Source organism: Propithecus coquereli, unplaced genomic scaffold (genome assembly GCF_000956105.1).
Source record: "Propithecus coquereli isolate 6110/MARCELLA unplaced genomic scaffold, Pcoq_1.0 Scaffold131, whole genome shotgun sequence".
NCBI lineage: Eukaryota > Metazoa > Chordata > Mammalia > Primates > Indriidae > Propithecus > Propithecus coquereli.
The window spans coordinates 930232-943629 of record NW_012137303.1 but is presented as its reverse complement, the minus strand read 5'-3'; the positions used below and the strand labels follow the sequence as shown (position 1 = coordinate 943629).

Sequence of the window (13398 nt, the reverse complement as noted above, 5' to 3'; positions counted from 1 at the left end):
ATAAACCTCAATCCTTCAAAATCTTTATAACTTCTTTCACTTGATCCCCTCTTCCAGTTTTCTCATTTCCAAGCTTTTTGACCTTCAAAACTAAAGACCTTTTTTTCACAATGTTACCGTGATTATTTAAGCCATTTGCCTGGGATTTTTTCAATGACACTTAAGCTTCTGTAATACTCTCCCCAACATATCTCTAAGTGTCTAGGCTTTTCAATCACTACTTCCCTTCATGTATATTTTACACACACACCCCTCACTTAAATTAAACAGGTATATTTCTTCACACAGGAATCCTACATCCATGCCAGTTTTCTTCACCCTGTGTTCAATCCTCAACAGCATCTCTCAATGGACATTTTTTGTTTCCTTTACTCTGGTATGATCTTGCCTCTTATTCTTTAGGGCCCCTCCTTCCCTTCCTTCTGTTCTCCAAGGTAGTATTGTTATGTAACTTCTACACGACACACCTTAGCAACAGTGGAACACACATCTCAGATGTAAGAAACAGAAGCACTCGCCCAGGAGTTTCCGTAGTGTAGTGGTCATCACGCTGGCCTTCTGCCCAAGAGGTCCTCATTCGAAAATAGCACGAGCTTTTTGCCTTCCAGAAACCACCCCTCTCTCGCACCCCCAGCCCCAGTTCCCACCTCCTCCTAGGTGGTCCCAGCTACGAGGAACAAGTGATAATCCCCACCCCCTTCTTTAAATAAAATCATTTAATCATCCTGCGATATCTGTACCACATTAGCTGGGCAGTTCCAGGTGGATCCTCCTAAGTTGGAACATCCTTTCTTATGTTGCGGAATATCCAAAACTTGAAAAGTTGGCGGCGCCAGAGTTTTCCCATTGCGATGTTCTCCTTGTTACCTCTTCTCCTCCTTTCCTCGCAGAGGACGGGTAGCCACCGCGCTCTGGCCCTGGGCAGTCAAGAAGAAGATCCGCTCTTAGTTGAGCCCTGGTTTCACGCTACAAATCTTAAAATATGCGATGGTTTTGGTGTCCCACGAGGGATAAAAAGAGTCGGAGTCAGCTGGGGAATTAGCTCAAGTGGTAGAGCGCTCGCTTAGCATGCGAGAGGTAGTGGGATCGATGCCCACATTCTCCAGCCAACTTTTTTTGCACTATTTGAATCTCGGCTCTCCAAGCGTCAGCGAGAACCCTTCGACCTCTCGGAAAAAACGAGAGAATACACACCGAACGCGGTGGTAATTTGGACGCTAATGGTTCGTGACGTATGGGCATAAACAGTACAGGGCTGCCGATGGCTCTACTGGCATTCGGCGTAGTATAGATCCACCAATTTATAATTTGTTTTCTCTTTCTTCCAGCACTAGTGATACCAAGCGACATATCCAGTTGCTCTTTCTCTCACTTTCCTCCTGCAGCTTCGTCCTGAAAGAGGCACGGTCCTGAAAATTACAGGGCATAGCTACCTGGGTAGACAAAGCCCCAGCTTTCTGGTCAGGGGAGTCCCAAGTCACCAGAACCTACCGAGAAAGACACTGTGGAAAGCAAACCCAGGAAGTTGTTTGTGAACTCCTGTGAAGAAGTGGCTCTGGTCCTAAACGACTTACCTAAAAAGAGCTTGAGACCTGAACTAAGTGGTAGCCCGCTCCCCAGTGCACACATTGGCCACATCCGGAGATCTCCAAACATTATAGCTTTGTAAAGGCTTTGAAAATGGTATCGACTTTGAAATCACAACCCACAGAAGGCTGGTCCCTACTTGGAACCAGTCAAGTGCCTACAAAAACAAAAACAGCAATATTATCCCTAAGATTTCAGCGAGACACAGAGTGTCATCACACAGTACAAAAATGTTCGGGTTACAATCCGAGATTATTCAGCACGTGAGGAACAAGTGAAATCTGAATTCATTCGGGAAAGAGAATCCACGGATAACAATACTGAGATGACACAGATGTTGGAATCACCTGACAAACACTTTAAAGCAGTTATTACAACAATGCTCCAGAAATTAGGGGCTAACACCCTTGAAGTGAATGGAAAGTTAGAATGTCTTAGCAAATAGCTGGAAGATATAAACAGGAATTTTAAACTTAAAAAATGCATTAACCGGAACTGTTAGGGGGGAAAAAACTTTATTGAATGGTCTCGCTTGCACAATGGAGATGAATGAGGAAAAAGTCAGTGAACTTGAAAATAAAACAATAATACCTAGATAATTTGAACGACAGAGAGAAAGGGTTATCTTTTCAAATGAACACAGCCTTAGGGACAAATAGAAAAATAACATTGTTTCTCCACCTTCTTTTTTCTTTTTGTCTCCATTCAAGGCTATGCCCACTATTAAGCTCTCAGGAGGAGGAGACCCATCTGCCTCACCCATGGCATTTTCCGCCTATGAAAAGCGCAGAAGAGGGGAGCAATATAGCGTGAAGGAGGATTAATAAGGGTTAATTTGCATAAAGGAGTCAGTGGATAGAATTTCAAAAGTGAGACGAAAAGTCAGGCCAGCCTCGTGAAAGATGGATATGAGAGACGTGAGAGTCTGGTTCAAAATCCGGAAGAAACAGAACGTTACCAAAATGGTCCAGGCAGACCATTTATTATTGACTATCTATAATAAATCAAGGCAGTGAGTTGAGACGTTTTTTATTTATTCAATTATTCCATATGTATCTACTGAGCTATTTATTATATTAGTCCCTGGGTACTGTGGGTGTTCCTAGGAATTCAGCCGCTTTGCGGACGCTGTTATCTTGCGGACCCCATTACCAGGGATCCAACGAACTTCCGAAAATGAATCTCGAGGAATGGCAATTTCTCTACTGGGGAAGTGGCCAGCAAGGCGGAAATAGGCAGAGAAATTAGTTCTCTTTGGAACAGAATACGTTAACCTCGTGAGACCCAGCTAATCTGTCTCTAAGGTATTAGTCGTGGCCTCAAAGTTGAGTATTTCTGTGCATAAAATGTCAATCGATTTAACACATTTCATAAAGAAGAACAAATGAAATGCTAGAGCAAAGACTGCAATGGAACGCATTTATCTAAAGTGTCTTTTTCAAATAGAAATATGGGAGCGCTTTCCTGAGTTTGGTAAAAATGGGGTTGGCGGAGGAATCAAATATTCACTTTGGGGGAAAAATGGCGAACACAGTGGGGACTGTGCTAGTGGGGACTGTGCTAGAAGCAGGAGCCTGGGTGGGCTACTTATATCTGCCTTGGCAGCCCACGGAGAGTAAGTGGTGGTAATTCCGTTTTCCGTCAATGTCTCTGAGGGTCGCTCAGTAGCTATGAAAGCAAAGTAGAAAGGAGGGATAAAGGCGGGCCAGAGGAGGTGTGGAGGGTGGTGGGGTTGTATTTTAAATAAGGTGGCCATGGAAACTCTGCGTCATGAAACATCGAAGCAGGTTGCATTTGGATTTTCCTTCCGCAGAATTTTATTTTTGCTAAAATTTTGAGCTAGAACAAAATCATCCAGAGTCATAAACAAGTTACTGAGGATCGTAGCTTCTTCCCAGCTCCAAGATAAACTTCAGAAAACTTTCCTTGGTGGCTGGAATAACTGTCTCTTTGAAATATCTAGTAAGAAATAGGGAATACTAATACCCATGCTGGCCGGTTAGCTTAGTTGGTTAGAGTGTGGTGCTGATAACGCCGAGGTCGCGGGTTCGATCCCCGTACAGGCCAAATATGGGTATCTTTCTAATGCATTTTCGACAGCTATTTATAACACAAGTGCTGTGACTGAAGAAAAAAAAAAGAAAATGAGAATGCGAATTCATGTGTAGCCAGTAGTTTTGAAGGGATATAGTGCAGTTTACTGTAGGTTTGTTTTTGCTGTTTACTGTCCTGGCAAGAGCAAATATTAAAAAGAGCTGACATTCCAGAAGTAAATTGAAACCCAGGGGTAATATGAAAAACAAGTGAAAGCACAGAAATATGGACCTGGGGCTTTTCATCCTTTTACATTTTCCAAGGTGTCTAAATCTTTCTCAGCCATGACTAATTCCTAACGTAGGCTTTACTAACTATACATCCGCTTACTTCCCACAGAGTTGTCCTTGGCATGTACAGGGTCTCTCAAGTACAACTCCAGCCCTTGCCTCTGCTCCATTCTTCGTTTCTATTTCCTTTATTTTCACTTCCTACATTTGACTCTCAGAGACACTGGGCTTAAGGAAATGTCCCACACAGAACGCTGGGCCTTCCACCTACTCTATGCTTGTCCAAATGCTTTGTTAGACACAAAACCATCTTCTGGGAGACATCTTCCCTGAAACCTCTCCTGGTTTTCTGAGGTTGACTTGTGTTCCTTCCCAGCACTCCCAGAGATCCAGGTACACATCTGTTTTGTGGCATTTACCAGGCTCTGAATATCTGTTCTTTGGGCATCTTCCTCATGAGACTATAAGCTCCTTAGGGGAAGGATGCTTATTGTTTAGTGAGTGCTAAGTACTTTTAAAAGTCTGCATGAATGAATGAAGAGTGAGAGATATGTATGCAGCCATGAAGGAAAGAGTGTGTCTTTTGCTCCAAAGGGACTTCATAGGTCTGTAGAATCCATACTATCTCAACACAGTGTATTTAGGTCAGATGAGTAGTAGGCTATAATATATGGTGATTGGTCCCATTTCTCTGAACGTATCCCTGAGGCTCAGAGTGGCTCTACATGCCCCCAGAATCAGGATGGTGCTGAAAGATGCAGGATGCTCAATAGATCCAAAGTCAGGGAAAGTCTGAAAGCTGAACTTCACTGGGGCTGAGAGATAAGAGAGAGCCCTCTTAAATGACCGGCACTTCCACTCCACTGATTTATAGTGAATAAAACAGTAAGCCAAGTACATCTCAAACCCTATTTTCTGCACAGTTAAAGTGATTGGTTTTCAGATTTTCAAAATCCAAATGACAAAATAATTTAGAATTAATGTTTGCAAAACTACTATTTATGAAGTCTTTAGCTATGAGTAGACATATATATACAGAATAGTGATATTTTCTGTTGAAAATAAATGGGATTTATGCTTGCACCCAACAATAATTACATAGGGAAGAAAAGCTAGAGTTGGTTAAGTCACTGGCTCTACCGTCAACACATGGACCTTATACTTCAGCTGCTTCCCTGTAGTAATTCCTGGTCTCACAGTCTCAAGGCAAAGTCCAGAGGCAGAGAAATGGAAACCGTGTATGTGTGTGTGTTTGTGTGTGTGTGTGTGTGTGTGTGTGTGTGTGTGTAAGAGAGAGAGAGAATTTATACTATTGAGGAAAATATTTCTTAAATGCTTGCCCTGAGATTTACTCTTGCATCTCATTGGCCACATCTGTGTTATGTGCCCTTGCCTAAACTAATCACTTGCAAGAGAATTGGAACAACTAGATATAACTCTTGGCTCTGAAGTTGGAATCCACCTCCTTTGCAGAAGATTGTTATGGAAAGAAGTTCAAGTGCTAAAAGAAGTCCTTTCTATATTAGAAAAAGAGAATGGAAGGAATGGTGTTATATCTAAATTGTTGTTGGGTAAATAGCAAACGGTATCTGCTATATCGTATTCTATCCCCATCCAGGAAATAAAAGAAAAATTATTTAGTGAATTTCTCTACTCATTTCAGCAATGTACTTGAGGCTATAACTAGTCTTCCCAATCCACGAATCATAGAAATAACTTGAACTACAACTCTAACTGAGTTGTAGTGATACGAGCAAAAATGACATTAATATTAGATAATGATATATAGTTGTTCCTCAGTATCCATGGAGGATTGGCTCCAGGACCCCCTTGGATACTCAAGTTCGCAGATGCTCAAGGCTCTTAAATAAAATGGCATAGTATTTGCATATAACCTATACACATCCTCCTGTATATTTCAAATCATCACTAGATTACTTATAATACCTACTACAATATAAAGGCTAAGTAAACAGTTGTGATAGTGTATTATTTAGGGAATAATGACAAGGAAAAATATCTGTGCATGTCCAGTACAGATGCATTTTTTTCTGATATTCTCGATCTGCAGTTGGTTGAATCCATGAACGTGGACCCTACAGATACCAAGGGCCAACTGTAATGGTTTCAAAATGCCATGAAAAAAAAGAGCTTTTATTCTTAGAAGGTTTACTCCTATATTTTCCTCTTAAAGTTATATAGTTTTAGCTCTTACACTTAAGTTGTTAATCAATTTTGAGTTAATTTTTGTATGAAATGTGAAGAAGGAGTCCAACTTCATTTTTTGTATGTAGATTTCCAGTTGTATCAGCATCATTTGTCGAAGAGTATTCTTTCCAAATTGAAGTGACTTGGCAGCCTTTTCAGAATCAATTAGCTGTACATGTAAAAGTTTGTTTCTGGGCTCTTGATTCTATTCCATTGATCTATATGTCTATTCTGATGTCAGTACAATATTGTCATGATGACTGTTGTTTTATTATAAGTTTTAAATTTGGAAATGTGCATCCTCTAATTTTGTTCTTTTTCAGGATTGTTTTGGCTGTCCTAAATCCCTTGCACTTTTACATGAATTCCAGGATCAGCTTCTCAATTTCAAATAAATAAATAAATAAATGCCAGCTGGAGTTTTGATAGGAATTACATTAATGTATAGATAAATTTGGGGGGTATTGATCATGACATGTTTTCCAAATTTTTGGATCTTCTATTTCTTTTAATAATTATATGTAGTTGTAAGAGTATAAGTTCTGTGCATTTTTCTAAATATATTTCAAAGAATTTTATTCTTTTAAATAAAGAATAAACAAAATTGCTTTCTTAATTTTATTTTCAGATTGTATATTGCTAGTATAGAGACATACAATTGATATATTTATATCACTCTTCTAGCCTGCAACCTCGCTGAACTCACTTATTAGATCTAAGCATTTTTAGTGGATCTCTTAGAATTTTCTATGTACATGATCATGTCATCTGCAAAATAGATAGTTTTACTTCTTCCATTCCAATCCAGATGTCTTTTATTTAACTTTATTGCCCTGGTTAGAACATTTAGCACAATGTTGAATAAAAATACTACTTATCTGTGCAAATTTATTCTAAAATAATGGGAAAAGGCTTTTTTCCATTCCTGGAAAAAAAAATGTTTCCTTTTTTCCTGTCCTTCCTAAGGGCAGTAAGTATCAACTCTGGTTCATTCAAATTGTGGGGTGAAACTCACGAATTCACAGGTTGTTCCTCTCCACCATGGACCATCCAATCTTATCAGATTGCCTGCTTAACCATCTCGACCTCCTGGGCACTCATCTCTGTACTGAGACCGTGCGATATTCTCAGATTATGGGGTTCCTTGGCAAAGCTTCCTGCTTTTCCCAAAGAACACTAATTTTTCAAGCTAGTTTAGGACTCTTTCCTCACCCAGGGACTATGGGAAATCTTAGAGGGAAGTCTGTACTATCCAGGAAGAGAACACTAGTTCTGACTTCAATCTGCATATTCACTAGTCAAACCCCTAGTGAGAACATATGACAAAAGCTCAGTGTGAGAGGCCAGCATTCCACAGGGAGAAGGTGATCAGAACGTAGCTAATGTTTACTGTGCAGTTCCTACTGCTCAGACTCGTCTCCAGGTGCTATGAATCCACCCAGAGAATCCCACAATCTTTCTTTTGCACGCAAAGAAGAAATGTGAAAGATTTACCACCCCAGTAGTCATGTACCATCATTTATCCAACCAAGTCAAGTAGCCTCACATGCAAAAATCTCTCATGCCCCCAGTTGCCTTGACAGGTAAAAATTACTCTCATGATTGTGTTAGAATAGAAACTCTGGACACAAAAGGCCCAGCAAGATGACTGGAGGAAGAGGAAGCTAAATGATGTCTCCCAGGTGACAACCTCCTTGACTCTTTCCCTGAAAGCTGAATGTGTCAGCTTGACACTCCCGACACCTTTATTGCCTAATGATTCCCTCACAATAGACTTGGTCACATAACTTCTTACTTATGTAATTTTCTCGTTTGCTTCCTGTTTCTCCCCACTCCTCTCAAGTGGCATGTAATTTGATGAGGGTGGTAATATTTGCTTTTGAGAGAGAGAGGAGAGGAAGGGAGAGCAGAGAGGGAAACAGCGCGCGCGCCTCAAAAGGCTATCCTCTCTAAGGTTTGAGCTCAGCACCTTCAGATTATAAGACTGACACTTGTACCTGTCTTTGGCTGCTCTTTTCTCATGTGGCCCAATGACCTGGCTTTTCCCTCCTTCACAAATGTTAGTCACTCTTACTTCCACCTCCCATGGTCTCCTTTGCTGAAAACAAACATAGAAGGTGCTCAGTTAACCATAGTTCACTGGACTGACCAACTGCGTGAATGAATGAGCCAAGAAATAGTCCTCCAATGTGTCTTTTGTCCGTACTACTCTGTCTTACTCTCTATCTCCACTTGCATCTACATGACTGGAGACATTCCCTCTACAAAAAAATAAAAAGAAAAACAAAGCAAAACAAACAAACAAACAAAAAAACAAACACCACAGAACTTATAATAATAACAACGTGTGTGTGTGTGTGTGTGTGTGTGTGTGTGTGTGTGTGTTTTACAATCTTGCCGGCCATTAATTATACTAAGAGATTTTTTGAGTTTACTTCACATATTGAAGTCAAATTGAATTCCAGCAATAAGACTATGTTTTGCAGTAATCTGCACTTCCCAGATGTAGTGGAGGTTCCCATAAGTTAAGTAAAAAGTCCCAGAACTGCTAAGTGGCAAAGCTTGAATTGAGAAGCAGATTTTTTACATTCCAAAATGTGAGGTTTTTTTTTTTTCTCTGCTCCATCTCACGATGTCTCTGCCTGTTCTTCTGCATAAGCAGCCCATTTATTCATACACCAGACATTTAATTCCCAACCTCCTCATTTCCTACCTTTTGTGCTTAGACTTCCAAGTCAACTTTGACTCAACCTCCTCCTGCAAACACTACATAGAATGATTTGCCAAATACTGAATATTATTCTTGCATAACTCTTTTGAATCTATTCATTCCTTTCTACTCATTCAATACATATTCACTGGTGAGGTGTTCTGTGCCAGGTGTTCTGTGCTAGTAGGCTTAGGTAATTGAAAAGGAATTATGCTACCCCATACCTCAAGACAAGGCAGGATAAATATGGTCAAGGGATGATAGACTTCCAAATTCACCATTTTCAGTCTCCCTGGCATTTACTGCTAAATAACTCTTTCAAAAATATTTGTTTCAATAATGTAGCTCTCTACACTCTGACCATTCTTGATTTTCCTAGTTATAATATGATATTGCACAGTCTTTGGCCCCATTTTTCTACCAAAATTGTAATTTTTAAAATAAAGTCAATTAGATTTATTGGTGGATTGTGTTGTTCAGTTCTTCAATATATTTTCTGATTTGTTGTCTACTAGATCTATCAATTGCTGAGATAATGGCATTGACATTTGCAACTATAACTGGATTTTTCTATTTTTTTTCTTGATTTATCCACTCTTGTTTATGAGTTTTAAAGCTCTGTTTCCACATACACATTTAGGACAACATTTCTCTGGTGAATTGACACCTGTAATTATGTAACATCCCTCTTTATCCATGGAGATTTTCTCTGCTTTGAGATCTACTTTGTCTGGTTTTAACATAACTACCTCAACTTTCATAGATTAATGCTTGCATGATGTATCTTTCCCCGGTCTTTACTTTCAACCACTTATATAACTTTTAATCTCATATATAAGTATATTGAAAGTGTTTCTTATAGTCAGCATATTTATTTTTAATAAATTTGACAATCCCTGGTTTTTAATTGATATGTTTAGATCATTTACATTTAGTGTTATTATCAATGTTTTTAAATAGACCTACTATTTAATAATTTATTCATGGTTTGCTCCCTTTGTCTTTTAGTCTTTTATGTTCCTCTTCCTATCTTATTTTGGCTTACACAAACATGGTTAGTAAATGGCTCAGGAATTACCGTATACATATATAACTTTTCACAGTATACTTGGAATCAGTATCTTACCATTCAAGTTGAATATAGAAACTTCATCACCATTAAGTCCCTTTACCCTAACCCCTTTATGTTATCTATGTAGTACCTCTAGATAAAATGAAAACTCTATCAATGTTACAATATTTGCTTCCAAAAATCAAACATACTTTAAAGAACTCAAAAAAAAAAAACCAAAACAATAATAGCCTGTTATGTTTCTCCAGGTATTTCCTGTTTCTGCTATTGATCCCTCACTGGTGATGTTCTAAGTTTCCTTCTGGTATCATTTTTCTTATCAAAATAATTGCTAATTCTTTTCTTTTCTTTTCTTTTCTTTTTTTTGAGACACAGTCTCGCTCTGTTGCCCCAGCTACAGTGCGGTGCCGTGGCGTCAGCCTAGCTCACAGCAACCTCAAACTCCTGGGCTCAAGCTATCCTTCTGCCTCAGCCTCCCGAGTAGCTGGGACTACAGGCATGTGTCACCATGCCTGGCTAATTTTTTTCTATATATTTTTAGTTGTTCGGCTAATTTCTTTCTATTTTTAGTAGAGACGGGGTCTCTTGCTCAAGCTAGTCTCAAACTCCTGAGCTCAAACAATCCTCCCTCCTCGGCCTCCCAGAGTGCTAGGATTACAGGCGTGAGCCACCGCACCCGGCCTGCTAATTCTTTTCTACCAGTATTGTTAGCAATGAATTCTCTCACTTTACCTTCAAATTATAATGTATTTATTCACCTTTATGTCTGAAAGATATTTTTGCTGTATATAGCATTCTGGGTTTACAGGTCTTTTCTTTCAGCATTTAATAAACGTTATGACATTTCTTTCTGTCCCGTATGGTTTCTCACGAGAAAGCAACAATTATACAAATTGTAGTTTCTCATTCATTTTCTTTGGCAGCGTTGACGATTTTTTCCCCTTAGTTTTCAGTAGTTCGATTGTGATGTGTGTGCGTATTGATTTCTTTGAGTTTATCCTGCTTGAGGTTTGCTGAACTTGTTCAATCTGGTTTATATTTCCAGTTATTTGCTAAGACATTCTAACTTTCCATTCACTTCAAGGGTGTTAGCCCCTAATTTCTGGAGCATTGTTGTAATAAGTGCTTTAAAGTGTTTGTCAGGTGATTCCAACATCTGTGTCATCTCAGTATTGTTATCCGTGGATTCTCTTTCCCGAATGAATTCAGATTTCACTTGTTCCTCACGTGCTGAATAATCTCGGATTGTAACCCGAACATTTTTGTACTGTGTGATGACACTCTGTGTCTCGCTGAAATCTTAGGGGTAATATTGCTGTTTTTGTTTTTGTAGGCACTTGACTGGTTCCAAGTAGGGACCAGCCTTCTGTGGGTTGTGATTTCAAAGTCGATACCATTTTCAAAGCCTTTACAAAGCTATAATGTTTGGAGATCTCCGGATGTGGCCAATGTGTGCACTGGGGAGCGGGCTACCACTTAGTTCAGGTCTCAAGCTCTTTTTAGGTAAGTCGTTTAGGACCAGAGCCACTTCTTCACAGGAGTTCACAAACAACTTCCTGGGTTTGCTTTCCACAGTGTCTTTCTCGGTAGGTTCTGGTGACTTGGGACTCCCCTGACCAGAAAGCTGGGGCTTTGTCTACCCAGGTAGCTATGCCCTGTAATTTTCAGGACCGTGCCTCTTTCAGGACGAAGCTGCAGGAGGAAAGTGAGAGAAAGAGCAACTGGATATGTCGCTTGGTATCACTAGTGCTGGAAGAAAGAGAAAACAAATTATAAATTGGTGGATCTATACTACGCCGAATGCCAGTAGAGCCATCGGCAGCCCTGTACTGTTTATGCCCATACGTCACGAACCATTAGCGTCCAAATTACCACCGCGTTCGGTGTGTATTCTCTCGTTTTTTCCGAGAGGTCGAAGGGTTCTCGCTGACGCTTGGAGAGCCGAGATTCAAATAGTGCGAAAAAAGTTGGCTGGAGAATGTGGGCATCGATCCCACTACCTCTCGCATGCTAAGCGAGCGCTCTACCACTTGAGCTAATTCCCCAGCTGACTCCGACTCTTTTTATCCCTCGTGGGACACCAAAACCATCGCATATTTTAAGATTTGTAGCGTGAAACCAGGGCTCAACTAAGAGCGGATCTTCTTCTTGACTGCCCAGGGCCAGAGCGCGGTGGCTACCCGTCCTCTGCGAGGGAAGGAGGAGAAGAGGTAACAAGGAGAACATCGCAATGGGAAAACTCTGGCGCCGCCAACTTTTCAAGTTTTGGATATTCCGCAACATAAGAAAGGATGTTCCAACTTAGGAGGATCCACCTGGAACTGCCCAGCTAATGTGGTACAGTTATCGCAGGATGATTAAATGATTTTATTTAAAGAAGGGGGTGGGGATTATCACTTGTTCCTCGTAGCTGGGACCACCTAGGAGGAGGTGGGAACTGGGGCTGGGGGTGCGAGAGAGGGGTGGTTTCTGGAAGGCAAAAAGCTCGTGCTATTTTCGAATGAGGACCTCTTGGGCAGAAGGCCAGCGTGATGACCACTACACTACGGAAACTCCTGGGCGAGTGCTTCTGTTTCTTACATCTGAGATGTGTGTTCCACTGTTGCTAAGGTGTGTCGTGTAGAAGTTACATAACAATACTACCTTGGAGAACAGAAGGAAGGGAAGGAGGGGCCCTAAAGAATAAGAGGCAAGATCATACCAGAGTAAAGGAAACAAAAAATGTCCATTGAGAGATGCTGTTGAGGATTGAACACAGGGTGAAGAAAACTGGCATGGATGTAGGATTCCTGTGTGAAGAAATATACCTGTTTAATTTAAGTGAGGGGTGTGTGTGTAAAATATACATGAAGGGAAGTAGTGATTGAAAAGCCTAGACACTTAGAGATATGTTGGGGAGAGTATTACAGAAGCTTAAGTGTCATTGAAAAAATCCCAGGCAAATGGCTTAAATAATCACGGTAACATTGTGAAAAAAAGGTCTTTAGTTTTGAAGGTCAAAAAGCTTGGAAATGAGAAAACTGGAAGAGGGGATCAAGTGAAAGAAGTTATAAAGATTTTGAAGGATTGAGGTTTATCCACATTCATTCTGTCAGCTCCTGAGGCGAGTCTTTCTGCAGCTCCAGTCCCCGTCACACTTGGTGGTGCAGAATACATCCTCCAAACCGTGGGAGAATGGATGAAGAGAGAGATGAATGAATAGGAAGAAAAATATTTTGGAGAGATTGTGCAGGAAGACTCTACAGTTATTTGTCAAGACATTGGGTGTACAGATTTGAAAGAGAAGAAAGAGACAAAGGCACTGGGAAGTCTTGAGCCTGGGGTAGCAGACACAGAAGACATTCTGAATTAATGTCTGATGAATGGAAGAATAAATCCACTCATTGACATGCATTTGTTACATGAACGAAAGGATGAATGAATGAGTGGGTGTGGAGAAAACAGATGGTGAGACTGTGTGCTAGGTTAAAGCAAAAGCTCTTTTTTTTTTTTTTTAA

The 13398-nt window shown here is 40.3% G+C and overlaps 3 non-coding genes across 3 annotated transcripts; 2 read left to right on the top strand and 1 right to left on the bottom strand.

Moving 5' to 3' along the window:
• The first annotated feature begins 1032 nt into the window (after positions 1–1032).
• TRNAA-AGC lies at positions 1033–1105 on the top strand. The gene has a single exon. It is a non-coding gene; the product is annotated as a tRNA-Ala (tRNA).
• A 2475-nt stretch (positions 1106–3580) lies between these two features.
• Positions 3581–3654, top strand: TRNAI-GAU. Its single transcript has one exon. It is a non-coding gene; the product is annotated as a tRNA-Ile (tRNA).
• An 8219-nt stretch (positions 3655–11873) lies between these two features.
• TRNAA-AGC lies at positions 11874–11946 on the bottom strand. The gene has a single exon. It is a non-coding gene; the product is annotated as a tRNA-Ala (tRNA).
• Positions 11947–13398: the final 1452 nt, after the last annotated feature.